At 40.2% G+C, this 27,303-nt stretch overlaps 1 protein-coding gene across 2 annotated transcripts in view; it reads left to right on the forward strand.

Annotated features, from left to right (window-relative positions):
- CTNNA2 (catenin alpha 2) overlaps positions 1-27,303 on the forward strand; it is a 1,110,979-nt gene that overhangs the window by 682,953 nt on the left and 400,723 nt on the right. The window lies entirely within an intron of this gene.

The following is a 27,303-nucleotide window of genomic DNA, read 5'->3' on the forward strand; positions in this document are numbered from 1 at the left end:
TCTTCTCTGCCACTTGCATTCTAATTTTGATTTGTACTCAGAACCAAGGCATCTCAGAGTCAGCAAATTAAGTTCAATCTTTTCTCATTCCGTTGTGAAGGCTGTATAATGCATAAGGTTAGGGTGTGCTGTGTATGCCACAGACACAGACAATTCTTTTTGTTCTGGGAATTTTCCTAAATTTCTTAACGGCCCAACATTTTAAAATACATTCCTAGCAGATAGCTATAAAATAAAGAGCTAGCTAAAAGCATAAATATCTCTTTCTCTATGCCTTTAGCTATTGTGTGTCTGAGCTCTTACCCTGGGCACGGTGGCAGCCAGTTTTTGTGAGACCAAGGCCCACAAAACTTCCTGTTTAAAACCTCTTCTGACCTTGAAAGTCTCCAGGTTATTTATTTATTTGTGCATTTATTTATTTATTTATTTATTTATAAGCTTATAGCTGTTTGTAACCAAGTATAAATTCATTATCTGAGAAGTCAACTGAATTTGATTGACACCTGTCTGTAAATGCATGTTCTAAGAAAGGAGGAAGTAGAGTCCCCAGACAGCCAGCATTATAAACGAGCATGAGGTGTGATGCGGGATATGAGTGGCCTGCTGGAATATGCAGATGGCAGTGAGGTGATAGTATATGTAGCAAAAGTTTCCAGGCAAGCTTAGCCAGGCAAGGAGAAGTCCCACTGCATCATCAGTGATACATGATGATAAACGGACTATCTCCTCTTGCCGGTGGATACAGGGATCTTAAAGGTCTTCGTGGATGATTCTACTCAGGGCAGCATGTGCAGAAATGTTTGCACAGCCACCTGACCTTACGCCGAAGGGAAGGCAGAATGCATGTAAATCTCTAAGAGATCCCTGAGTGGTAGAACATTGCTAACTATACCTGGATCCTCTTCCCAGGCAAAAGGACATATGCTGAGATAGACAGACATAATTGGTAATGAAAAGAACTTTGCTGGAATTGCATGATCCAGAGAAAGAGGTACCTCTCACAACCATTACAGATGTTATGAGTAACCCAGTTCTACTGAGTAGGTAGCTTGACACTCAGAGAAGAGGTGCTTGACTACTGTAAGCAAGGATCTTAATTTGTACTAGAGCCACCACAGGCATATTCCAAAGCTAGAGAAACCCAAACCCAGCCTTCCCACCACTCTGTTGGATCTATATTGGATCTAGGTGTGCTTAGCACATGCCCTAATTAGACATTTTTGGGCATGTACTTAGACTTGGGATTTTTTTGTACAGCGATGTCTGTTCACTGCTGTAAGTACCATCATACACATCAAAATCTTGAATTTGTAGATATTTTGCAGTTCAGACATCATCTGAAACATCGACTCCACTATGGCACTGCTCACTGAGTGTCAAGGTTTTCAAAAGATGTGAGCAGAACACCAGAGCAAGTGCGAGATGGAATTGCATCGAGTGGCTGGCTTCAGGCACCTCTACAACCAATCCTCCTGTGGTGCACTTGATCTGTCCTGGCCACTTGCTCAGACTCAGATGATGTCCAACTCTGAGGGCTATCACAGCGGTATCAAGTGGTATCCCTCTTCCTGATCACCTTTCTCCCCGAGTCTATGCCTCCCCCATGGCTCCTTCCCTGTGAAGGGGTGTAGCTCTGTTCCTTTATTTAAAGAACTGAACCATTCATTACACATTGTGAATCCAATGTGCTGTTCTGAGACATACTGAAACCTAGGAATCTCCTTGGAGTACAATTGAGTCTCAACTAAGACTAATAGTCTGGGTTTTTTTTTTTTGTTTTTGTTTTTGTTTTTTTGGTTTTTTTTTTTTTTTTTTGAACTTCCATTCTTTCTAGCCTCATGTTCCAGGAGGGGTTAAATTCTAATATAGAACAGGTGGGTTTTAGGTCTCAGTTTCTCCTTTTCCAGTGGAGTTCCTGTAGGTAAGGACAAAGGCATGTCTTTCTCTTTACTGACTTTTTTTTAAGGTTAAGATTCAGGGCTCATAGAGCATTATATATGATCATGACTCAAGCAAAATGAATTTTTTTAAACCATGGCTTTATATATTGAAGATTTAAAAGCTATATTTTATTTGGGGTATAATTAGAAATAGCTGAACAAAATGTGTGGTTTCTGGGAGTAGGAGTGATGGCTTAAATGGCCAAGAGCAACTCGTTCTTGCAAAGGACCCAGGTTTTATTACCAGCATTCACATGGTGACTCACAACCATCTTTAACTCCAGTTCTAGTGGCTCTGATGCTCTCTTCTAATCTCCATGGGCACTATGCACACACATGGCACACAGACAGCAAAAAATACACATTTATATATACACGTGTACATAAAATCTGTAGTTTCAACACAAAAGACATGCCTTATAATATTGAACCATCATAACAACATTTAGTCAGATATGAGAAATAAAAAATTGTCAATCTATGAACCATTACTGAGTTCCAAGTACTTTATCAAGGACTGTTTTTACTCTTTATCTCTTCCAGTATTCACAAAAACCTAATGATCTTGACCCTTGCATTATTCTGTTATATACTCCATAATGACGGAGACTTGGCAATAGTTAAAATTTTTCAACTCATCTGACTAAGGCAGTGTTAAAATAGTGGCCTATCTCTCTGCATGTGCACCCCTAGCCTTTGCTGGATAGTATTGCTCAATGGTACAGTCATTAATAACAACTATAAGCAGGCACCTGAAAGATAGATGTTCTATTATCCTGACAATGGGGAAAGATGGTGGGCGGCCAGCATCCAGTTAGTATATATTTCATACAACTTGTTTGTGAAGCTATGGCACTGTTTCTCAGGAATTTAATACACAAATATATCACACTTACTGGTGTCAAGGGCTCTGTGTTTGCCTTGAGGCTCAGGAATGAATTGGCTGACTTAAAGTTTTGTCTTGTGATTTCTAGTTAAGTGTTTATATAAAGCACAGGCTATATCTATTCATTCCCATCTCTCGGTGTGTGTGCATGTATATATGCATGTGTGTATGCATATGTATGTGTGACTTTAAGTCAGAAGCCATGCCCCTTATTTTGAAACACCAAGAGAATGTATGGCTACCAATGCTCAGAAACTGGCTAGAAGTCAGGAAATTGTTAATATATTCTCAGAGCAGGAAACAAGTGGAATATGCAGGGCAGCAAAATGAAGATCCAACCTGTAATGTGCTTTGAATAAGTCTAATGGAGCTGCAGAAAATTAAGAGAAAAGCCATCGGTTTGGAGGTGTTGCTCAGTGGTGGCCATTTGCTTTACATACTCAAGGCACTGGGATCAATCCCCAGCAAAGGCAAAAAAATAAAATGGGGAGTGGAGGTGAATCATTATTGATGATTGGTAGTTGAATTAAACATATGAAACAAAAAGGTTCCTTTTTCTCCGGTGACCACTAATGCATTTCTTTCAAATTTCATAGGTGGTTTCTATCATGTGTCTGGCACAACGTAGGCACTGACATGCCTACTGCTAATAGACAGACATAGTACCTTGAGCTGACAGTGTAGTGGCTCACATAAGCAACTTTTGGTTCCTCCGCTGCAGCCAGACCACTCAGCTCTAAATACCAACTTCTGTTGGTTTTTGAAGCTCACTTGTACTGTTTGACTTTAGGTTCATTGTTCAAATAGATGTGATATCCACTTCCCGGTTCATGCATAAGTATATATGGCCCTCCTTACATGACGCATATGCTTTTGGAGTTAGCAGACAATTTAATGTCCATTTGCAAACTTGATTTTTCTTGTGAAGCAAATGTCAGTTCGGGCTTTGCTGGTCAAACACACCTTATAATGAGCTTTCGTAATTTAGCTCCTAGGACTGCTTGGTTATAGAACCCCATAAAAGTTTATTGACTCCTGCTTGCTGGCTTAGGTGGTAGGTTAGAATGTACCTCAGAAATTAGCTTCATCCAGTTTAATGACTTCATTACAGAGCAGTTTGAGTGCTCTCAGCACTTCCCAATATTTTTTTAACAGCAGTTTGTAGCTATCTTGAGCTTTTTTTTTTCATGAAATAGGAGAGGCAGATTTGGCTTCATTAAATTGTCAAGCTAAAATGTCAGTGTCCATAATGTCAGTTGTGGACTGTCAACTACTCACATGGACAGATGTAGCCCTTTGAAGGTTGTAGTAGCCAGTTCCACTGCTCTAAAGAGACCATGGGGGTTGGGAGGTGGCTCAGTCGATAAAGTGACTACTATCCAAGCATTAGGGTCTGAGTTCGATTCCCAGAACCCAAGCAAAACAGTTGGGCATAGTGACTAGTGTGTGTAATCCAGCTCTGAGAAGGCATAGACAAAAATCACTGGGATTCTCTGGCCAGCTATTTTAACTATGTTGTTATCACGAAGACCCTGTCTCAAAAGACAAGGTAGAAGGCACCTAAGGAACAACACTTGAAGTTGCTCTGTGATCTCTACAGATGCCTGTACACATGCACAAGCATATGCACACACATATACACATTTTTAAGTATTTGAAAATTATATTTGCTTTAGATAAAACCAAAGACAAAAGTGAGTGACGAATATTTACAGCAACTTATTAGCATGTATCCACCATTAAATGAACTTGAGTTTTCCTCCTGTCTAAAGAGGATGTTCTAGTGGTGCTGTTTACTCTTTCCTGATTCCTACAATATAGCATTACACTTGAGTAATTAATTTCTCAGAAAGATTTCCAGGGGTACAGTAATGTCTGCAAAGTTGAATGTTTGCTTTTGGTGGTTTTTGTTTGTCTTTTGAGACAGGGTCTCTTATGTAGCCCTGCCTGGCCTGGATTTCACTGTGTTAACCAGGCTGGCCTTGAATTTGCAGAGATCCACCTGCCTCTGCATGTCAAATGTTGGAATCAAAGGCATGTGCCACCATGGTGTCATTACTATTTTGTTAATATATTGGATTCTTCGCTTTGTGTGTGTGTGTTTGGATGTGTCTGTGTGTCTGTGTGTGCATTAGTCCATGTGCCCTTGTATTGCATGCCAGTGTGGAGGTAGGTATGTGTGTATGTGTATGTGTGTAATAGTCATACATGCAGGTAAATGTGTTGGGGCATACACACGAAGGACAAAGAACAATCCCAGGCATCTTCCTTAGCTGCTTCTCATGTGTTTTATTGATACAGACTTTCTCACGAGCCTGGACTTGTGATTGACCTAGGCTCAATGGCCAGCAAGTTCCAGGGATCTGCAGGTCTCTGTCTTCCTAGGGATAGGACTACAAGTAGACACTAACATGGTGTCTGGCAGCTGGGCATGGTAACACATGCCTTTCTTTCCAGCACCCAGGAAGCAGAGACAGGAGAATCTCTGTGAGTTGGAGGCCAGCCTGGCCTAGATAATGAGTTCCAGGACAGCCAGGGCACAGGGAGGCCCTGTCTCAAAACAGCACAGAACAAACAAGCAAACAAAAGACAAGATTTCTGAGAACCAAAGATAGCTCTTTATGCATACAGGGCAAGCCCTCTACTACTTGACCTAGTACATTAGTCCCCATAACTGTCTAAAAAATAATTTTTCAGTAAGATTAATAACTTTCCCTTTTATAATTATAATTATAATTATATAGTAATTTTATCAGAAACTAGAATAAGTATTTAAGAAAACCGTAACTCACCTGTCACTCTGACACCTGTGTAGAAATCCTATAAACATTTTAGAACCTACTTAAATATAAATATGTATCCTAATAGTTCCATTCCCCATGGGCCAAGCATTCAAACACATAAGTCTAGGGGGGCAAAATCTATTTAACCCACCATACCTATGTATTAGTGCACCTATAAACCTCCATCAGAGAAACTTCTTATGTAATAAATGGTAATTTATGCAGACACACACAAATGGCCAAAGTGCAGTGAACACAATGGTGTGGAGTGCTCAGTTCTAAATGAGACATCTGTATCAGTCTCTTCTCTCAAGGATCTTGAATTATCCTGGAATCAGGGAGTTGGGGGACTTTAAGAACCAGAGGCACTGGATATCTGCATCAAAACGGTATTTTTCTAGGTAGGACGTGACAGGGCTGCTGCGTAAGTGAAGTCACAGGGTTGTGACTGCATACCCAAGGACTGCACAAGATCAAGCTTCTAGATCCCAGAATGGATAGCGAGGGCCTCATGAAGTTCCACCTTTAGGTGAGAAGCTGTTGAAAACTGATTGATGCTGGGTGAGGGAGAATAAGTTTTCTCCAAAGACGTGGCCACCAAGAACCTACACATGCTCCTGGAGATGGCCCTACACCCTTGAACATAGTGAGCATTAAGTACACTTATTGGGTTTAAAAACAAAACAAACGAACAAAGAGCATGTGAAGTCGGAGAGCGAAAGTGGTGGGCTGTATACAGACGGAATTAGAAGGATGGAGTGGATTCGATCAGAACACATTATATGAAATTCCCAAACAGTAACAATTTCTTGTAAACTACTTTGCAAATGATAAAACTGAGGGATGCAAAGCAAGGGATGAATTTTAGGTGGTGAATATTGTGTGAAAGCTCAGGTTTCAACATGGCAGCCACTTGCTTTGTACCCATCTACTTAAATTTGCCATTTGAGTCATTATGTTCATTGTATCCACACATGGCCAGTGTTAGCTACCATATTGAATGGTAAAGGTATTCTACGTTTTTTCAGTACTGCAGTATGTCCCACTGGATAGCTCTTTTTATCTTCTTCTAGTCTGAAACCTATAGCACTGTTCTGCAGCACGTCTCACTGAAACCCTTGGCGGCACTGAGCGCTTCTCCAGCACCACTTACTGTAATTCACTACAGACTTTTTTGAAAGAAACCCATTTTTGCATTCCAAAGCTGTACCTAGGTACTTTAAAGCATATTATAATGTCAGTGTGTTTAAATTATCCACACAGGATTCATAATTACCATGTTAGGTCTTTTAATGCACACGTCCTTAATTTCCATTTTTCTTAAACATATCCAATTTGAATTTGCACTTAACCATAAATAATAGAGTGCTTAGCTCACACATATCAATAAGAACCCCCCTTGGAAGTATAAGATTGCTTGCTTCATTCCAAGAAAGGCTTTGGAGAACATCAAATCCCTTGACAGATGCATGCTGCCACAAGGATTTATTTTCTTCTGCTCATAGCTAAAATAGCCTCCATTGCATTTTGCCATTTAACAACATTGGAGGAGAAGGTTATAGCAAAGTGATTTACAAATAGCGATTGCATTTCCCAGCTTACCTATTTCCATAAATAAGTCCAGAAATTTAATGTAGATTTGAATACCAGGCCGAGCAATATCGATATTTGTCTCTACACTAATCATACAAGAATGTGTTTGTCTTTGATCCTACTAGAATATGACAGAAATTATCCCATGCTCTGACATTCATCTCTCTTTTTTTTTTTTCCATTTTGACTTTACCCAATTGGCAAAGGAAGCAAATGTTTAGAGGCTGTGATTTCAGTAGACTTCAATGCCCACCACCATCTGCCTCATTAATGATTGACACCTGGGATTTCATTATTAAAAGTTCTTTTTTGTTAAGCCGAATAACACACAGTGAAAACTAGCACCAGAGAGGAGGACTAGACAGGAGGGCTGAGACAGTTTTAGGTCACCCTGGGCTACATCATAATGAGAAGTTCCTCTTCCTGCACTCATTCTTTGTATTAAGTTGAAAACACCTGTACATTGGTATACTGTTTGCTATCGTTGATGTTTCAGATAGGAGTTTAAAAGAGGTGTGTTTGCTGTCTGTGTACAAGCTGGGGAGAACAAACGCAAGTGGTGAACTGAATATCTGTGAAAAAGATATGGAGAGATAAAGATGTATCTTTTGGGGGAGAGCGTGAAGGAATGACATTGAAAACAAAGCTTAAAATGTTTATATTTACACTAATCATACAATGAAGTGTTTCTCATTGATCCCATTAAAATATGACCGAAAGTACCTCATACCCTGGATAAAGAGTCCAACAATCATTCAGAAGGACCGTGATAGATGGGATATGGGCATGGCAGGGTTTGCGATGACACGAGTGTATTACTAGTCTCCCTGACATCAATGAAGAGGCTAGGCTGAACACCTGATCTCCAGGAAGGGACATCTACTAGGCAAACCGATGAAGGGGATTTCAAATGTCAGAAGAGAGATGGTACCAGCGGTGTTGAGGATGAAAAAGCACAAAGGCCCTCTTATTGCTCAGCGTAGCCTCCTCAGTCACCTATTCAATGTGAAAGATATAGAGACCATTTCATGAGACATTTCTCTAGCCCATAATGTCACACAGAACACCCCTTTCTTCTTCATATAGTTAACCATAACTGTTGCTCTTGAGTCCCTTTTAGCTCATTTCTTTTATATTATTCTGTGTTGTTAACCCAGTTCACTTCCTGGTGAGTCTAGTGTCATCTATATGATCTCCTAGATCTTTGGATGCCTACATTTAACATCCTCAAGGTGTTCAATAACAAAGAAAGTAAAAGACCTTCTGGGATATAGTCTTCCAAATATGCTTTACTGTCTCAAAGATTTTGAGGAGGAAGATTTCTTTAGTACTGTTTTGGTAACATCTAAGTTAAGTCATTTTCTTCCTTTTAAATATCTTGTTAATAATCCATTTTTGCACAAGCATGTGTGTGTCTATATGTCCATGGCTATGTGCACTGAGGTACCTGTAGAGGCCAGAAGAGGATGCTGGATCCCATGGAGTTGCCGGAGGTTGTGAGTTGCTTAATGAGGATGCTTGGAACCAAACTCAAGTCCTGTGGAAGAACAGCAAGAGTTCTTAACTGCTGAATTGTCACTTTGGTCCTGTCATTTTCAATGGGATGCTGAAATTTAGAATATTTAGGCAACGTTTTTTTCTTGTTTATTTTTATATTTAATTTCCATATATCCTGATGACTAGTAAGGCATGTATGACTGTAGCAGAGTATCTAATTCTGAATATTTCTCTGACTCTGTGACCTTATCCAGGAATGTACCATTTTTTTAAATCACTTCCACTTTTCCCATTTGAAAAATTAGCGTTGAAGTAACTGGAATAAGAGGTCATATATCAGTCATAGGATTTGCCTAGCGGAGGTTGCTTCCTGGAATATTAATAATCTCGTAGGCTTGGAGTAGTGTCTGTATATTTTACACTGTGTTATTTTGCAGTTCCTTCTACTAACATCCCCATCACTCTCTGGAGGGGTCCTCTTTGCCTAGGAAGTGGGTATGTAGCTTGGTTAGGCACACAGAGAATCCTTGTCCAGTGCCATCACCCACTGGGATGTGTGTTTGAGTCCTGTGTGGAGCAGCAGATGGTAGTAGGTGGCTGGGGGGTGGGGAGGGACTCTCTTCAGAAGCCTGTGGGCCAGCGACAGCTGTAGTCTTGCCTCCTGCCAATTTTTCGCCTACAGTACCTACTTGGTGGCTTAGCCACGCCCCAGGTGTGCTGCAAGCTTAGTGACTCATTACAGGACAGTGCTGCAAACTCCCCCTCATCTGATCACAATGCATGAAAGCTAACTGATGCCTGGTATTTTTAAACATCTTTTATTGGGTGTTGCCTTCCTCGGAAGTTCCTGATGGAGCTCAGTACTAGGAAGTAAAAAGCAGAAAACAGACCATGTTCCCAGAACAAGAGACAAGAAGGAAAAGGTTGAATGGTTAGTTATCAAATCAGTGTCCCAGGTGATGATGAGGATGAGGGTGGAAGAGAATGTGTATTCTAGAATGTGTGCTCCTAGCACAGAACAGGCTATTTGCTAAGCCCTCTGATGTCTATTAGGATCAAGAAGGAAATACTTATCTGGTTCTGCAGTCCTCTCCAGGCTACAAGAGGCTTAGAATGTTGTCCCCAAGGGCTCCCTTCTTGCTCCTCCTCACACTCTGGTACACCCCTCATTGATACTCCGACATTCCAGTTCCTCACTTGTGCTTAGAGGTTATAGTATGGATGGCACAACTTCAACAAATTTGTTGCCTTTGACCAGTGTTCCGAGAATAGGCTAGACATACTATGCTAAAGAATGTAAAGAAACAGAGTAGACGGAGGGCTTGGGAGAGAACTGAGAACAGGACAGAATCTAGAATTAAAGCTGCTGCAACAGAGCAACATAGATGAGATAGTTTATAAATGACAAAAATTGATTTCTCACAGTCTGCTGCTACAAAGCCCAAGATCATGCCATGGGCATTTGCCCTTGCTAGGACCCTTCTGCCACATGGCAGGCAGAAAGGTAAATGAACCAGATGCTATATGAAAGCTTATTTTATAAGGCTTTTGATCCCATTCATAAAAAAGAATCCCTCATAGTTCAATCAGCTCTTAAGAGCACAATATCTTAACAGCATCGTATTGAAAATACTTGCATTTCTCAAGGGGCAGAGTGAAGCTGGAGCTATTGCATACACTGACAGAGTAAATCTTGGATCTGATACATGGCAAGCTACTGAAATGGCCACTCAACCAGACTTTGCCAAGTAAGGCTCTGGTTTAAGGCATGTAGCTTTTAAAGCCAAGAGAACCAAGTGCTTCTCTGCCCTCATGGATGATTGTCACCCAGGTACATAGCCACAAATGACCATATATGTAAGAAATGGTCTGCAGCACAAATCAGGGACACCTTGGGCCTGCAGAACCTCAAAACCTCTTCAGAGGAGGGCACATTTAGGGAGAGATGTGAAAGGAAAAACAAATGCAATCTGGGTAATGGGAGCAACTGGTAAAAACTAGGCAGAAGAACTGGGCAGAGCTGGGAGATGCTCAGAAGATGATGAGGCTAACAGCTGCCTGAGTTCCTTTTGTGACAAGAAGAAACTTACCAGAGTGTCTGCCTCAGTCCCAATGGCATCTTCTCTTTGATATGTCCACCACTGAACCAGAAGCTTTCTCATAAAAGCAGATTGAATTTCTGTTTGTCTAAAATGGTGGTTTCCTGGCCAGGCAAGAGCTCAGCACCCCATGGTCATTGGAAACCCAACATTATCCAGCTCTTACTTTTCTGGGAACTTCCAATGTCATGGAGAGATGGAATGGTGGCCCCCTTGCTCTAAAAGTTGTTTGTACCTATGCCAGACATGGTTGTACACAGCATCCTGGATCCCAGATGCAAGCACACTCTAGTACAGTCTTCAACCAAATTATATCCCCAAATAGAAAGGAATTAGTCAGTAAGAGGACCGGTGTGGAATGCTACCACAGGGAAAGAGAGCTAAGTAGATTTCCAATTCCTTTTGTGATATTTTAAAAGTTAGGACCTTGTCAGATATACAATTCATGCCAATTTGATATCAATTTGATCTCAAGGTGTCAAGGCCATGATACGGAAAAGTTAAATGAGTTGCCAATGGGCTCAGGCCGTCTGTTTTTCCAGTTTTCCTTACAGATTCTCATTTAGAAGTCAACATCTAATTAGAGTCAAAACCTCTCATTTACAGACAAATGACAAGAACAAAATCCATAAGCTGTGGAAAGATAAATTTCAGAAAGATTCTGTCTAATTTCTTACATGTACTGTACTATCTCAATTGCTACAAAATGAAAATTTATATTCTCAACAATAATCCCATGGTGCCTTATAAATCTTGGAAGAAAGCTTTAATTTCATTCAGTCACATTAGGTGTATTTATTGTTCTCTGAATCATTGGTACAGGGTACAGATGACAACTCTTAGAAGGCCAGAATATCACAATGAAAAGAAAACTCCATTTTTTAGCTTTTTTTATGCTCATGGGTGACCACTGTCCTAGTCTAAAGCCAGACACTGATAACAGACACAGATAGGATGCTGAAAAGCAAGGGCTCTATGCTCTAACACTTATGAGAAATAATGGCTTTTCAAGAATGGCTTTAAGTAGCTAACTGCACACATGTGTGCGAGATGGTGCTGTGCAGTAGTATAAGAAACCATTATCTGGTTAAGACAACACCGTCATTGGGCTCTTGAATGGCCCATGTGTTAAAGGCTTAATCTGTTGTGGTACTGTTAGGAAGTAGTGAAACCTTTAGGAGGTGGTGACTAATAGAATTCAGTTAGGTCACTGGGCATGTGCCCTTGAAGGGGCGATCAGGACCTTTTCATCCATCGTTCTGTTTTTGAACCCATTGGTGGCCAAGGACATTCTTGATGTGCACTTTACCATAACGTACTAAGCCACTAAAATCTCAAACACATGCAAATAGCCAGACCTTGGCTCAAACCTTAAAAAATTCACTGTCATGGGTGTATTAGTTACTTTTTTATTGCTGCGATAAAATACCATGACCAAAGGAATTTATAAAAGAGTTGGGCTTATGGATACAGAGGGTCAGAGTCAATAATGATGGTAAAGTGAAGGCATAGTAGAGGTGCCTGGAGCAGCAGACTCTTGATACCTTAAAGTCCCTCCCACCTCAGTGACACAAGGCCATACCATCTAATCTTTCCCAAAGAGTTTACCAACTGGAACCAAATATACAAACATATGAGCCTAGACGAGCCCTTTCACTCGAGCCACCATAAGTGGTATTAATTTTGGGCAGTGAAGGAATTATTAGTAAAATATTCAATAAGGCCTCATAAATGTAATGCACATTAAGATTTTAACAGGTTATATCATGTTATTGCTGTATTGGAACTCAAACTTTTATAGCAAGATGATCTCCTAATTTAATCTTATCTGTGCTCCTATAATTTATATATTTCTCAAAAATGTTTCAATATTGTTCCTTATCATTCAGACAAATGTGATTAGGATTTCTTTCCTTCCATGCCAAATTCATTGGACTTCGTTAAAGTATTTTTACCCTTTTCACCATCAGAAATGGGCCTATGTACAAGAACTGTATGCCTGTGTGCTCTTAAGTGGCCATGAAAATTCCAGGCTGGAGAGAAGGTTCAAGGGGTAAAGTGCTTGCTGAGAATGCAGGAGAATGGCGTTGATCCTCACAACTCACATTTTACAAAAGACAGGCATGATGGTGCATGTTGTAAACCAAGTTCTGGTATGGGAGCTCAGAGGTATACAGATGTTTGGAACTTATTGGGTAAGAAAACACAGAAGCAGGCAGATATTTGGGACTTATTGGACAACCAGCCTGGCCTACTTGGTCAGTTCCAGATCAATTAAAGAACCTGTCTCAGAAAGCAGCAGCAACAACAAAAAGTATATCTTGCCTTAAAAACAACATCTAAGCAGGGCACAGTGGAGCATGCCTGCAGTCCCAGCACTCAAGAGGCAGAGGTAGAGGCAGAGGCAGACTGCTCTCTGTGAGTTTGAGGCCAGTCTTATCTACAAAGTAAGTTCAGGACAGCCAAGGCTACACAGAAAATACCTGTCTCAAAATAAACAAGTGAATAAATAAATAAACCCAAAAATAAAAAATAAAAAAATTGCATCTAAGTTTGTCCTCTGTCTTCTACTTACACACATGTATCCATGCATGCACACATACACATATGCAAGAACATGCACACACACAAACACACACAGACTCACAAACACCTGCACACACATGAACATGCATATACATAAATGGCAATCTGATAACTCCAAACAATCTTTTCACCAAGCATATTGTAACTATTGGTACTTTTCCCACTTGTTTTTCTTCACGTTAATTTATTATAATTAAAACATTTAAAACTAATTAGCAAGGCTCTTTACGAAGTATTCAAATATCAACTTGAAGTAAAAAAAGAAATCCTGTCAAAGTTTCTTAGAGTCCTATAAGCTGCATTTGAGTTACAGTTGTTAGGAACAAGGAGAATTTTCACTCACTTAGCCATATTCCCTACCCAGTAAGCCAATGGCACTGATGCTTTCTTCTGGCCCATAAACAAAGCCTTGCAAAACTGACTGTGAAATTTAAGAGCCAAGTAAGTATTTTTGCTTTTACTAATACAACTAATATTCATAGGAAAGTGAAGGGAAGAGTGCAGGGAATCCATGAACCAGACACTCGCCCTCCCTACTGGGGCCCACATCCCGCCAACCATTCCTTCCTTTATTTACTCTTCTTGCTCAGGTCCAATGAACGCCCCTGTTTCTACCTCCTAAATTTCTCTGCCTCATCCAAGCTGGGCTAGGCTTTCAAACTTTTGTTTGTTGTGGTTTTCTTTCTGTTTCTCATTTTCTTACCTATAATCTGTCCCTTTAAAACTGGATCAGGCTAATTGTGGTGATGCACCTGCTAGTAGGATTTGCTGAAGGTGGTGGAGGCAGGAGGATCATGAGTTTGAGACCAGCCTGGGCTACACATTTTAGCCAGTGGGCAGTAATGGCGCACGCCTTTAATCCCAGCGCTTGGGAGGCAGAGGCAGGTGGATCTCTGAGTTTGAGGCCACCCTGGTCTACAGAGTAAGTTCCAGGTCTGCTGGGACTACACAGAGATAGCCTGTCTCAACAACTGCCCCCCCGCTCCCACCACCAAATTATTCGGAAAATGGAAGAGATGTTTGTTTCTCTCAGTACACAGAGCTTTTCTTCCTGCTGGCAGAATGGAGAAATCAATCATCTATTTTATTTACCAAGGGACTTAATAAGACATTGGATCAAACCCAGACCGTGGTGTTAATGTAATGAAGAAAAAAAGTTGGGGGCAGAATTCAGTCAGGCTTCAGTTGATATTTTAACAGAAACCCTGAAAGTGTCCTTTGACTTACATGACAGTCACTTCAAATCACTGTTTTTGAGACTGAGAAAAATGGCATGTCACATACTGTAATTTTTGTAGTATCACACTCTTCAATTCAGATAACAGCAATCTTAAACAATGCAGCCATCTACCAGATAAACAAACACCGTAGACTTCCCTTAAGAATATGTAATTTAGAATAAATTGAACTCCCAGGTAAGCTTTGGAGGAGATTCTCACGCGGCAGTCATGTCCACTCTCCATGGGACTAACTGAGTACATTCTGGGTTCGCTAGCACATCCACGTGCCTATTTAAAAGACTGGCAGTTTAAGGTTGAGAGCTACCATCTAAGTGCACAGCAAAGGAGAGCTTTGGAAGTTACTCCTAAGGAAGATTATCTTTGAAAACATAAGTCCATGGCTCCCCCTGGAAAGCAAAATATCATGCTCCCATGTAATTTCCAAATCCAAATCTCATTTTTGTAAAGTATTACTTTAAAGTAAAATGACCCTTTATTCTTAATGTTATTTTTATAAAACTGTTTCTCATGGTCTCTTAACCTGACTATCACACAAATAGCTGAGACTCCACTGTATTATTTTAACAAGCTTCACAGCCCAAGAACTGAGCAATTATTACACTACCTTTTAAGATAATTTGGTTTCCTCCCAGTGTACATTCCAGAGATATTTGCACTGTGTAACTTTCCTGCTCTGGCACCTCTCTCTTGATGTCTGCTGGACCTCTCCCATAACTGAATCCTCTACTCCCTCACTAACTCCCCCTCCCCTGGCTAGAAGGAAGTCTAGTTCTACTCTCCTCCCTGTTCAGAAATTTGTTGTAAGATGCTTTATTGACATATCAGGAGATAATTGGAAAGCAGTGATTACACAACACTGAAACAGGAGAGTCTCAGAACAAGGACTGCAACCAGACATGGTAAGGGTAAAGAAATCAGCATTTGAATTACATAATAATCTTTTAAAATATATTTTATTAATTTATTCATATTACATCTCAGTTGTTATCCCACCCCTTGTATCCTTCCATTCTGCCCTCCTTCCCATTTTCCCCTTACTCCCCTCCCCTATGACTATTTGTGACTTTATTGATAAAGACTCTTCTGTCAGTAGAGTGGTATGTTTCTATTCAATAAGAAGACTAAATATGAGGAAATGGATTCATATCTAGTGGAATATCTGAGAGAATCTCTCTGCCCTGGCTCCCATAAAATGGAGAGATGAATCTTTAAAGTGTGTGGTAGTGATGTTATGCCTGCTGATATTGAGATTACAAGATGTCCTTATGATGGCTAGTGCAAATGTCAACTTGACTCAATCTAGAATCAACTGGGAAGAGAATCTCAATAATAAGAGACTTTCCATATTGTCTTGGTCTCTAGACTTGTCTGAGTTGGGGGATTATCTTGAATTTTTTAATTGACATGAGAAAACCCAGACTTGACTGGTTTCGGGTCCTGGACTGTATAACAATAGAGAAAGGTAGCTGAATACTACTCATGCATGAATTTCTCTTTGCTCTTGACTGTGCATGTGATGTGATGTGATGAGCAGTTTGAAGGTCCTGCCTTGGCTTCTTCACAATGATGGACTACAATATGGGACTGTGAGATTGAAAAGGAAACAAATAACAACAAAACTCAAGTAAAACCTTTCTCCCAAGTTGCTGTCAAGGTGTTTTATCACAAAAACAAAAATGAAACTAGAGCACTCCTCCCAACACACCCTGCTTATCTCCAACAATGAGATATAGCCAACAAGGTAGACATGTTCTCTCAGACAAAAGTTTATTTTTAAAGTCTCACTTTCTCTTCTCATGCAATAGGAACGTGAGGACAAATTACCTCCAACCACTGCCTTGAATTGTAAATAATTCAGGCTCTATCAGCAAACACTGCATGTGTTTCTGGGAGAAATTTTTCATGTAAGGATTAAATTACAACAAGAAAACTCAAAGCTTTGGAAGATCTCTCCTGGCAAATGTTTTAAATCGGATTGACCCATCTCAGGCCTTTAGCAAGTGTTCTCTGGCCTGTAGTGGAAGACCATCCTTTTAGATGGCAAATCAATCACAACTAAAATATTTTAAAATAACACTACTTAAATCTTATCAGCAAGCACTATGTTGGTGTATAATTACTTGTCACTACAGTAATACATTGTTTAAAAAAGTATTTCCCAACTGCACCTCTTCCCTTTATCAATGTATTATTCATATCTATACAAATAACAGTTTGCTGAATTCATTTTAAAGAAATCCATTGACTGTAGTAAATTATTAGACACATGTAACTTTTACCCTGCTAAGGATTTCTGGAAACTCAGTCTGTGGATGAAAGATGAACAAAAGCACCATCCTATCTTCTACCAAACTGATGGCATCAAATGATTTGAAATTTAATTACAGAACTGACCATGTTTTCAAGATGTGATTTCCAAAGGCCAGATAGTTCACATCAGTCCCTGCTTGTGTGTTTTGTCAAAGGACCATTAGTAGTATTTGTAAATCTCAGTCCTAGAAACTGATAGCTTTGGGCGATGGCAAAAGTTATGTTAAAAGTCAGGCGGAGGAAAAGGGCAGAAAGGGGAAAATATCATGCATATCATCTCTTCCTCTCTGCGTTCTCTCTTCAACCTGAGCTAGCTAGCTGTGAACAGCTCCAGGTATACGAATAGAGCTGTTAAGACAGTGGTATTGGACTTAAGATTAGCACTAATTGTTTTGAGTGTAAATATATCCCCTACAATATTGAGCCATCCTTATACTACATAATTTGTAAATTATCTAAGTCTCAAGTTTAACTTGATGTCTGGAATTTGTACTTAGTAAGTACACTTAGGAAAGTTACAAGACTGATTTGTCCTAAGCTATCTGTTTGAAAAGTAGAGCCAGGGCCGTTGAGCTAGCTCAGCAGTGAAGGAGCATGCAGGCAAGGGTAACAACCTGAGTTTGATCCTTGAGATTTACATATTAGAAGGAAAGAACCAATTCCCACAACTGTCTTTTGATGACTTCACATTAACTGTGCCACGTGCATCTACACATGCACACATAAGATCAATAAATGTAATAAAAAGTTTCAAATAAGAATGAAGATTTGAATCAAGATAGCTACTTCTAAGGGAGAAAGAAGGAGGAGGAAAAGGGATAGATTTTTGGAAGAGTTGGAAGGAGTGTTGATGAATATAATCAACCTATATTGTATGAAATTCTCAAAGAATTAATATCATTTTTTAAGAAAAGGAGTAATCCAAGTAAGCAGCACCTCTTTGTTGTCCTTAAGTTTACAATACATTGTCATCTCTTTTAAAAGATGTGAGTGTGTGTGTGTGTGTGTGTGTGTGTGTGTGTGTGTGTGTGTGTGTTGTGCACTGTGTGTATGGTTGCCCATGGAGACAAGAAGTGACATCAGTTAGCCTGAATTGGATTTACAGGATGTTGTAAGTTGTGTGACATGGGTGCTGGAAACTGAACTAACATCCTTCCAAAAATGGTAAGACCTGTAAGTTGCTGAAACATCACTGCAGACCCTGTCTTTGTTTGTCTTAATCTTTCCTAACTAAGAACATCTCTCAAGTCAAGGTCTATGATGTAGGGGTGTGCAGATGGTGTGGTTGAACCCTTTCACAAAGTAAAAGAAACAAAATGTACTTTTTCAATTGTAGCTCTTTTATTGGTGATACCCAAAGGCAAGGAAGTCATCAAACTGCTTATGGTCAGGATTTATCATGGTGGTCAAGCATCTTCATTACATGTTGTCAAGATTTCAGAAAAAGTGCATTCTTCATTTTAATTCTTTGCATGATTAAAGTCTTCCAGTTACCACCCAATTTAATTAAAAGCTTTTATGATTTAATTTTAGTGAGGGGAGAATGATCAGTCATTAAAATGATGATTGAATGATGATTTTCTTTTTTATTATTGCTATAGATAAGAGGAAAGGGCCTTTGAGATAAATTCTATTTAAAAAAAAATCCTGCTGGTAGGCAGTGAAATGTGTTATCTGTAATGAAAAAGGAGTTGTTGATATTGTTAATTAATAACTGATGAATTAGTATGGAACCTGACACTTAGTTTACCATGTAACACTACTCTGCAAAATTGCAGAGTATGTGAGTCTCTTGTTTTGTTTAAGAAGGTCCAGGAAGGGAGGGGGAAAAGAGAAGTGGGGAGGGAGGGAAAGAGAGAAAGAGAGAGAGAGAGAGAGAGAAAGAGAGAGAGAGAGAGATTGAAATAGGAAGTGAGAAGAAGATGGAAACTGTGAGTAAGAAAGGAGGAAGTATAGGAAAAGCAGATACATATGCTTTTCGGGAAGAGGGATAAATGTAGTTTAGTTCTCAAGGAAAAGTAATTGATTACAAAAATGCATGACTCTACATTGTGGCATTTTGTAGCAATATCCAAACTTAATTATTTATTTTTTGTTGGCTCTGTTTCTTAACAATTAAACTTTATTGTACAACCCAACTAGCTTACACAAGAGGGGAAAAAAGAGTGAACCTTCTGGTATCCGTTCCACTGGATGAGTCTCTAGGTGTCTCTGTCCTGTGTGCTGGTCTGGCCTGTTTGCTGATCCTCCTTCCGATCCAAGTGTGTTCAAGCCTGGTCTGACCCTGCTGTCCATCTCTCCTCCCCGCCTGCCTGCCTCACGTGCAAAGGGCGGTCTCCTTCTCCCATTGAGTGTTGATTAGAAAAACAATAGTCCAGGTGGAGTCCCCTGGTCTGTTTCCTGAATTCCAGGCACAGGATGGCTCCACCCAGTCTATCTCAGGGAGTATCCACGGTGTGTCCAAGGGTAAAGCCTGCCAAGATTGCTTTCACCTGTGACAAAGCTTGCAGTCTGTCCCACAATTGTTATTGGTCTTGTTTACTTATTTGTTAGTTTGTTGGTTTGTTTGTGTTCCATCAGAGTCTATCTATGTAATCTTGGCTGTCCTGAAACTCAATATGTAATCCAGATTGGACTCGAACTCATAGAAAACACTTATCTCTGCCTCCCAAGTGGTGGGATTAAGGGCATGTGCCACCATGCCTGGCAGATGATTGATCTTACTTTTGGAGAGTCCCCATGAAGACTCTCTGGATTCTATCCAGACTACCCTATTAGCATATCAAAGGCATAGAAATCTGGGAAGCATCTGGAGTGACCAGCTTCAGAACACCTCCCTGAAAGAAGTGGCCTTGGTAGCCTTATGGCCATCTGGCCAAATTGTCCAGAGGAAGACCTTTTGGTCAGCATTGAGGCAAATGTAGGGTTGTGCTGAGAGCTCTTATTCTTCTCGCTGTCCTTTTAGCTGACAAATGTTGAGCACTACCTCCAGGGCAAGTACCAGCCTGATGCAGGGACCACTGCTTACTGTCACTGTTCTGCTTTTCATAGTGGTTGTAAACAAACCACTTTGGCTTTTCATCATTTTAATGTGAGCATGACTTTTGATGTTAAAGTTATCTTCCAACTGTGATATCATACAGCTTTACAATGCTGTCTCTTTTTGTCTCCTTTTAAACTCACCTGTCTTTTCCTCTGGCACTTTTGCTCCATGCTTCTTGCTTTGATGGCATCTGCCAATGGGGCAAAATGGAATATTGATTGAACAGAAAAATTTCATGAATGAAGCTATCTTTGCAAGCAAGGGCATTGTCATTGTCCTGGGCTTTTCTTTTACCAACTGTAATAAAAGGATCAGTGTTCCAAAAGCTGTGACTCATAATCTAGATTCCCTCCCAGAGATATTTACCCAATGTAAATAGGAGATAGCTCAGCAGGAAAAGCTTGCCCCAGGCTAGACCTATTTGATCCCCAGGACATACAAGCTGAAGGAGAATTGACTCTTTTGAAAGATGTCCACTGACCTCTACATTGATGACCTCCCTTTCTCTCTCTCTCTCTCTCTCTCTCTCTCTCTCTCTCTCTCTCTCTGTTTCTCTCTTTCTCTCTCTCTCTCTCTCTCTCTCTCTCTCTCTCTCTCTCTCTCTCTCTCTCTCACACACACACACACACACACACACACACCACATGCATACAAATGTGCACACAGACACACGAAAAGGGAGGGAGGGAAGGAAAAGAAGAAGAAAAAGAAAGGAGAGTCAGAGACAGAAGGAGATTGTAATTTTAAAACCTTATATTCAAAAATGAAACTAGGGATTGAGATTGCTCTGCTCTAAGTCCATGTTTTTTGCTCCCATTTACACATTTTTATCAATGAGCTTACTGAGAGGTAGAGAGATGGCTCCAGCCACAAAGACATTTGCTGCCAGGCTTGACTACTTGAGCTCAATTCCCATGTGGTGGAAGAGGAATACTGCCTCGATAAAATGGCCTCTCACACCCATGCACATGCATTCCTAAATGTAAACATCACTAAAGTGGAGCTAGTTCTTAAGTGTGGAGTAGAATGGCAGCCTTTGATACAGAATGCTGTACATTTAAGCCCTGTAATTTTGTGTTTCTCAGAAGTTCTGTAGTGGCCACCAAGGTAGGAAGAGCTAATGGTATACATTGCTATACAAGCCAAGGTGATGACATCACTTCATATGACTTCCTTTTCCTCCATTCACCCATCTATTGATCAAATAAAACAAATATTTGTGGTGACTATATTTTTCTTTACAACAATAGGGCACCAAACAAATAGCAAGTGATTATGACCAAGACCAGGCCATATTGCAAGAGTTGGTAAATTCCAAAAGATTCTGATGAAACAAAGTCTTTAGCTTGGAGCTTGTGTTCGTGTTCCATTGCTATGAAGAGACACCACAACCAAAGCAACCCCTAGAAAAGAAAGTATTTAATTGGGGAGCATGTTTACAGTTTTAGATGGTTAGTCCAATTATCATGACAGGAAGTAGACAGGCATGGGATTGGGGCAGTAGCTGAGAGCTTTACATCCTGGGCTACAGACAGGAGACAGGAGGGACACTGAGCCTGGTGTGGGCCTTTCAAATCTCAAAGTCCACCTCCAGAAACACATCTCCTTCAATGAGAACAAATTTCCTCTAACAAGGACACATCTCCCAATCATTTCCAAACACTTCATCAACTGTTAAGTAAGCATGCTAATATATGAGTGTATGAGGGCATTCTCATTCAAACAACCACAGGTTTGGAAAGAATCTCTTCTTGATGCAGCAAAGGAACTAAGTCCAGGTCCCAGTACCCATCTTGCGGCTCACAACCATTCCGAAGGATCTAGGGAATCCTTCTAAAGTCCATGGAGTCTAGAAATCTTCAGCTGTGTTAAATATGTCATTGATGTTAGGTACAAGCATTTTCCTCTGAACTAAGGCTTTTCCAACTGCTCTCGCCTGCTCTCTTGCCTATCTACTATCTGGGAGAGGTCACCCAGTTAATGTGGATGCAAAAATCAGCTGGAGTGCTATAGACACAGGGAATGCAACACATGCACGTGGCCTCGGTTTGAAGGTGCCCACTTAGAACTCGTTTTCATCTCAGGGCCACTTAGCCTGTCCATGGGGGGCCCTAGCCTTGGACTTTACTGACCTTTTTCTCTCCCTCCTTATTTTCACTTCTGGAAGCAGAGAACATGTTTTGATTGGCACAAGACTCGCCCACCTCTCTGAAAGGCATTGTAGGAGCATAGCGCTCTGCTTGTTTCCATTGTTAAGCTGCTTTTGTGCCATGAAATGCTTCTTTCTGCAATACTTAAGGGAAACATTATTTCATTCCACCTTCTCAAGAGAGGCATAAAATACTATTGGCCATTTGCTGAAACACCACCTCTTGGCTCCATTGATCTGAAGGGATTTAGGATCTCTATGGAGAACAAAGATTAATTATCCATTCAGACCCATCCCTGAACACGAACTCAGGAGCTGTGCTTTTAAGGCAATACATTGCCAAGTGCCAGGCCAGCCTTAGCAGCTCCTCAAAAATTCACCGAAGAAGCTCATACAGTTTGGGTTGTGCAGATAATTCATATAATTCAAACAATGTCATGCTCATAAAAAGGGGCAACTGGTGAATCATTGGGAATCAACCCTTTTAGACCGTCCATATCAATTTTTGAGAATATAAAGAATGAGAGTGTTTGTTCTAAAATACACTCCTGGGCCAGTGAATTGGATCAGCAGGCAGAAGCATTTGCATGAAGACTTGATAACCTATGTTCAGTTCCTGGATCTTACAATGTACCAGGAGAGAACCAATTCACCTGTGATCTCCAGATGACACCCAAGTGCCTACACACAGACACACACACACACACACACACACACACACACAGAGAGAGAGAGAGAGAGAGAGAGAGAGAGAGAGAGAGAGAGAGAGAGAGAGAGAGAGAGAGAGAACACAGTTTTAAATGTAAACAAAATAAAAAATATCTACAATTTAAAAAGACAGTAATGAGATGGAGAATATGTCAACGGCACCCTCATACCTTGCTGATGGGAATATAAATTAGCCCAATGATTTGGAAAATAGATTAACAATTTTTCAAAATGTCTAACCTAAAATTACCCTATAACTCAGCCATTCTACTTCTAGATATAAAAATAAGAGAAATAATCTGTATATATGAAATGTATTAAAAAACTTGCAGATCCATGTTCATTATTCACAGCAGCCAGTGTCCAACAAATATATGGTGTATAAGCAAAGTGTGGTATATTCATGGTATAATACACATGCTGTATTTCAAATAACATGCTATAGTGTAGACAAGCCTTGAAAACATGCTAAATGAAAGAAGCCAGATAAAAGGCTGCATATTCCATTATTCCATCTACATAAATGCTTAGAATGGGGAAATAAAGAAACTAAAAGATTATAAATTTTCAGGGACTGACAACAATACAAACTGAAAGTAATCCTTTTACCATTCTCAACCCTGAATGATACAGCAGTTCTGGACATCCAATACTGGTTCAGAACTCACAAAACAGGGCTGTGGTCTTCAGATCACTTGAATTCTACATATCCATTCACTGTGTCCTCATGGTCTCCCAAAATAAGGCAGAATTGATGTTGTAAGACATGTTTGTATACTAAATGATTGTTTTAAAATAAAACATGGGTGCATGAGATCAACATCTTTAGAAGATCTCATAAACATCTCATAGTGGGGCCACCTGCCACTTCCAAAATCCTTATGTTGCCACAGCATTGTCTCTGTGGTTTCAGAAGATGTTCTTCAAATCACTTGTTGTTCTAGGTGCTGCAACAGCACCTTACGGTAGTTTTTTCTTATTTCCCTGTGGGATACTTCAGGGTTTCTGTTTTTACTCTGAGGTTGAATGCAAGGAGAGAGCCTTAAGAGTGACCAGTTGTTTTCTCTGTAGCAGCTTGAGTGAGAGAGATGGGCTATATTAGAGAAAGAAACAAAATGAGCTTCTAGATTGTTCTGCTGATTACGTGCCTACTTATGAAACATCAAGTCATCACACACTGTTGTGTGCCTTGCTGGTACCCTTGCTTGGCCTTCCCGTTCCGTTGCTTCCTTCGTGCCATTGTGCACTGTGAATTGTTGTTTTGAGAAACACTACCCATTTCACATGTCAAATCTTACCAACCTCTGCACACCTTCTTTGTCAACAACCTTCAACCTCCCATCCCTTTCTTGAGCTGAGAAAATCCTCTCCCTTTGCTGTTTCCTAGGGTAACTTTATATACATAAAAGTAACTGGGAAGATGACTTTTCCGCACCTTTCATTTCCATAGCATGCGTGGACCTTATAACTGTTGCATTGTTGTGTGAACCTTTGAGAGAGGGGCCATGCTTTCTTTATTTGTAGCTCCTAGAGACCAACAGAACTGAACTGATGAAGATTTGTCCCCTGACTATGATGATATAATGTGACATAAAATATATTAATATGAAGGACTGTGGAGATGGCTAAGCAATTAAGAGGACTGGATGCTCTTAACTGTTGCTTTTAACCTCAGGGTCTTCTAGATAGACCTCGTTTGATTCCCAGCATCCACAGCGTGTCTCAGAACCATCTGTAACTCCAGGCACAGGAGATCCAGTGGCATCTTCTGGCCTCTGTGGACATAAACTGCACATGTGGTATACAGACATACATGTAGGCAAAATGCCCATAAACTTTTTTAAATTAAATAGAAACATATGCACATGCATGCATATGTGCACCCCACCCCCAGAACACATCTACACAGTGTATGTGTTTATTTTTGCATACATATTTATACATGATACATAAGTAAATTAATACTATAGTATAGGCAACATGGAAAAAAGTCCTGGGCAGTCTAGTCTGGTAAACTTGAGTGTTAATGGCTGTAAGTGTCCTTTTGGTGCTGAGAGTTGGGACCACATGTAGACAAAAGCCTTGGTAAAGTCTTCAAAGATGGCTTTAGAACTTGAAAAAATATATCGTATCATCATGAAAATTTGAATGACTATAAATTAATGGAGATTACATTAAAAAGTGTGAACACAGGGAGAGTGGTAGAAATAACAGGCACCTGTTGGTTGTTTAGAAATTCCTGAACTGCCCCCATCAAACTTTAAACAAACATACACAAAACATAATTCTGTCTAGGGAGGTCCAGATACTAAATAGCATTCTGTTATAAATAACATTGCAAAGAACATTAACAGTATATAATCAAAATGAATTTGTAAGGGTGGTGTCAAGAATTTTGGTGACAATACTCATGATACTTATTGTGTCTAGAATATGGAAAATGGGGTATTTTAGCCCTGCATTCAAAATAGGAATATTTGACCATTTCTAGACTAACAGATTTGGGATTGTTTGTCCTATTCCTCACAACTTGTGTACAGATCTCTAGACTTTGGCATTTCAAAATCTAGTCATCTTTCATGCCTTATGGCCCTGAAGGCCAATGGCCATGCAAGCATGACAAAGAAAGCAGCACAAATGTTATCCCACGGTGTGTTTAACTTGCTCTTCTTGTAAAACATAAATAGAATCTGTATGAGCCAGCTTAAAGTTCAGTGCACTGTAAAGCTACTCTATTTAGTGTCCATTGCGTCTGAGGGCACAGGTTCATAGGCCTAGGTAATTATTTTCTTAGCTAAGCACTTCCTTTTCCTTTCAAGGTTCAATCCAGAGACTCAAAGTATTTTCTCTCTGTTGTCCCTGTTTATATGTTGTAAAGGAAAACTACATTTGCATTTCTGTTATCACCCTTTGTTGAGTGTCCCAAGGAAGGAACATTTCCCCAAAGGTGAGACAAACAACAGGAAGAAACCTTTTCCTCATCACAAACTTGAAAGCTTGTAGTAACTGTGGCAAATCTATACTTTTAGATAAATGCTTTGGGAAATCCTGTTGATCACAGTAACAGATTTTCTGACAAGATACTGTTTATAAGAGAGCAAAGAATTTATGGACAAAAGAGAGAAAAAACAAGGATCCCTCCGTGTTATGTCATTTTTATTAGCATTCTTTACTATTTACCACAGTCAGGTTTTGTGAGGCAAGCTGTTAGGGAAAGCTCTGAACTACAGAGATGACCCCAGAATTTCTCTGGAGTGGATACCTTTAGTCTAATCTTACAAACAGAATCTGGTGGTAAAAGAGGTGCTTCCAAGATCTGGTTGTCGATAAAAGATTAAGGTGAAAACCAATGTCTCTAAAGCCGAGCCACAAAGATAGCAAGATAGTACAGCCTCTGGACTGGCCCAGATTCCTCAGTCTGTTTCCAGAACTTGCTGTTATACAGTCTGCACAGACGGTGGAGTGCTTGGACAAGGAAGGATGTAGGAAGCTTGGCAGGGCACCAGCTTGGAGAGCATTTTTTTTCCTCCTTTACTTTTCTTATTTTCTTGCTGAAAGAGCTGATTTGAGTAGAAAAATAAAAACAAAAACATATCCTTCCCTTTCTCTTATCTCTTTCAGTCGCAGTTCTTGTGCTCTCGTGGTTCTGTATAAACACATCGAACCTGGTGGGCAGTTTGCTGCAGTCTGTGTGGCTGGCTTTTGCTGCAGGTCAGAACTGCTTGGCTGTGCAGTCCAGAAACACTGTCGCGTAGGCTGGCAGATACAATACCATTGTGGTTGTCAGCTTTTGAAGGCTCACAAAAGCAACACATGCACTTCTGCTAGCAAAGCGTGATTGCCATTGAACCAAGTGAGATTTCTGCTCCCACCTTCCTCCAGAAGTCTCTCAGCTCTTAGGAGATGACGCAGGTATATGCTTCTGAGGAGAGGTGTGCAGAGGATGTGTGGAAATGGAATCTGTTGACGGAACTGCAGAGAACCATTATATTAGAGAGTAGTAATAAAGCATGCACTGTAGGCTGGGCACAGTATATCTGTTATAGGTGAGTCTGCACTGCTTCCTTCTGAAGTACTACGCTTGCTTTTAGGGACAGATTCCAGGAGGATTCCATCTCCATCCATGTCTCTGCTAATTACTCTGCATAACTACTCCCTATTCAGCTCTTTGCTCTTCCTCATGGTGATCTAGTATTCTCTAAAATCCTTCAAGTCTCTTCTTCATCTCCACATCAGGACACCAATTCCATTTACCATCATTCTATTTTTATATACATGACATACAGCTACATTGCCAAGGGGACACAGGCAAGATTCATGTTGACTGAGCGTTTAGTGTTGGCCAGCCATTTAGCACAGCCAGTGCCAATGATGATTTTTGATAATTATCCTAAATTCCTTCAAGACTATGGTGAGTAGGACCATTTTTAGAGGTATGGTCACTGAGGTTCAAAGAACTGAAACAATA

Source organism: Acomys minous, assembly GCF_964271855.1.
Source record: "Acomys minous genome assembly, chromosome: 17".
NCBI classification, from domain to species: domain Eukaryota; kingdom Metazoa; phylum Chordata; class Mammalia; order Rodentia; family Muridae; genus Acomys; species Acomys minous.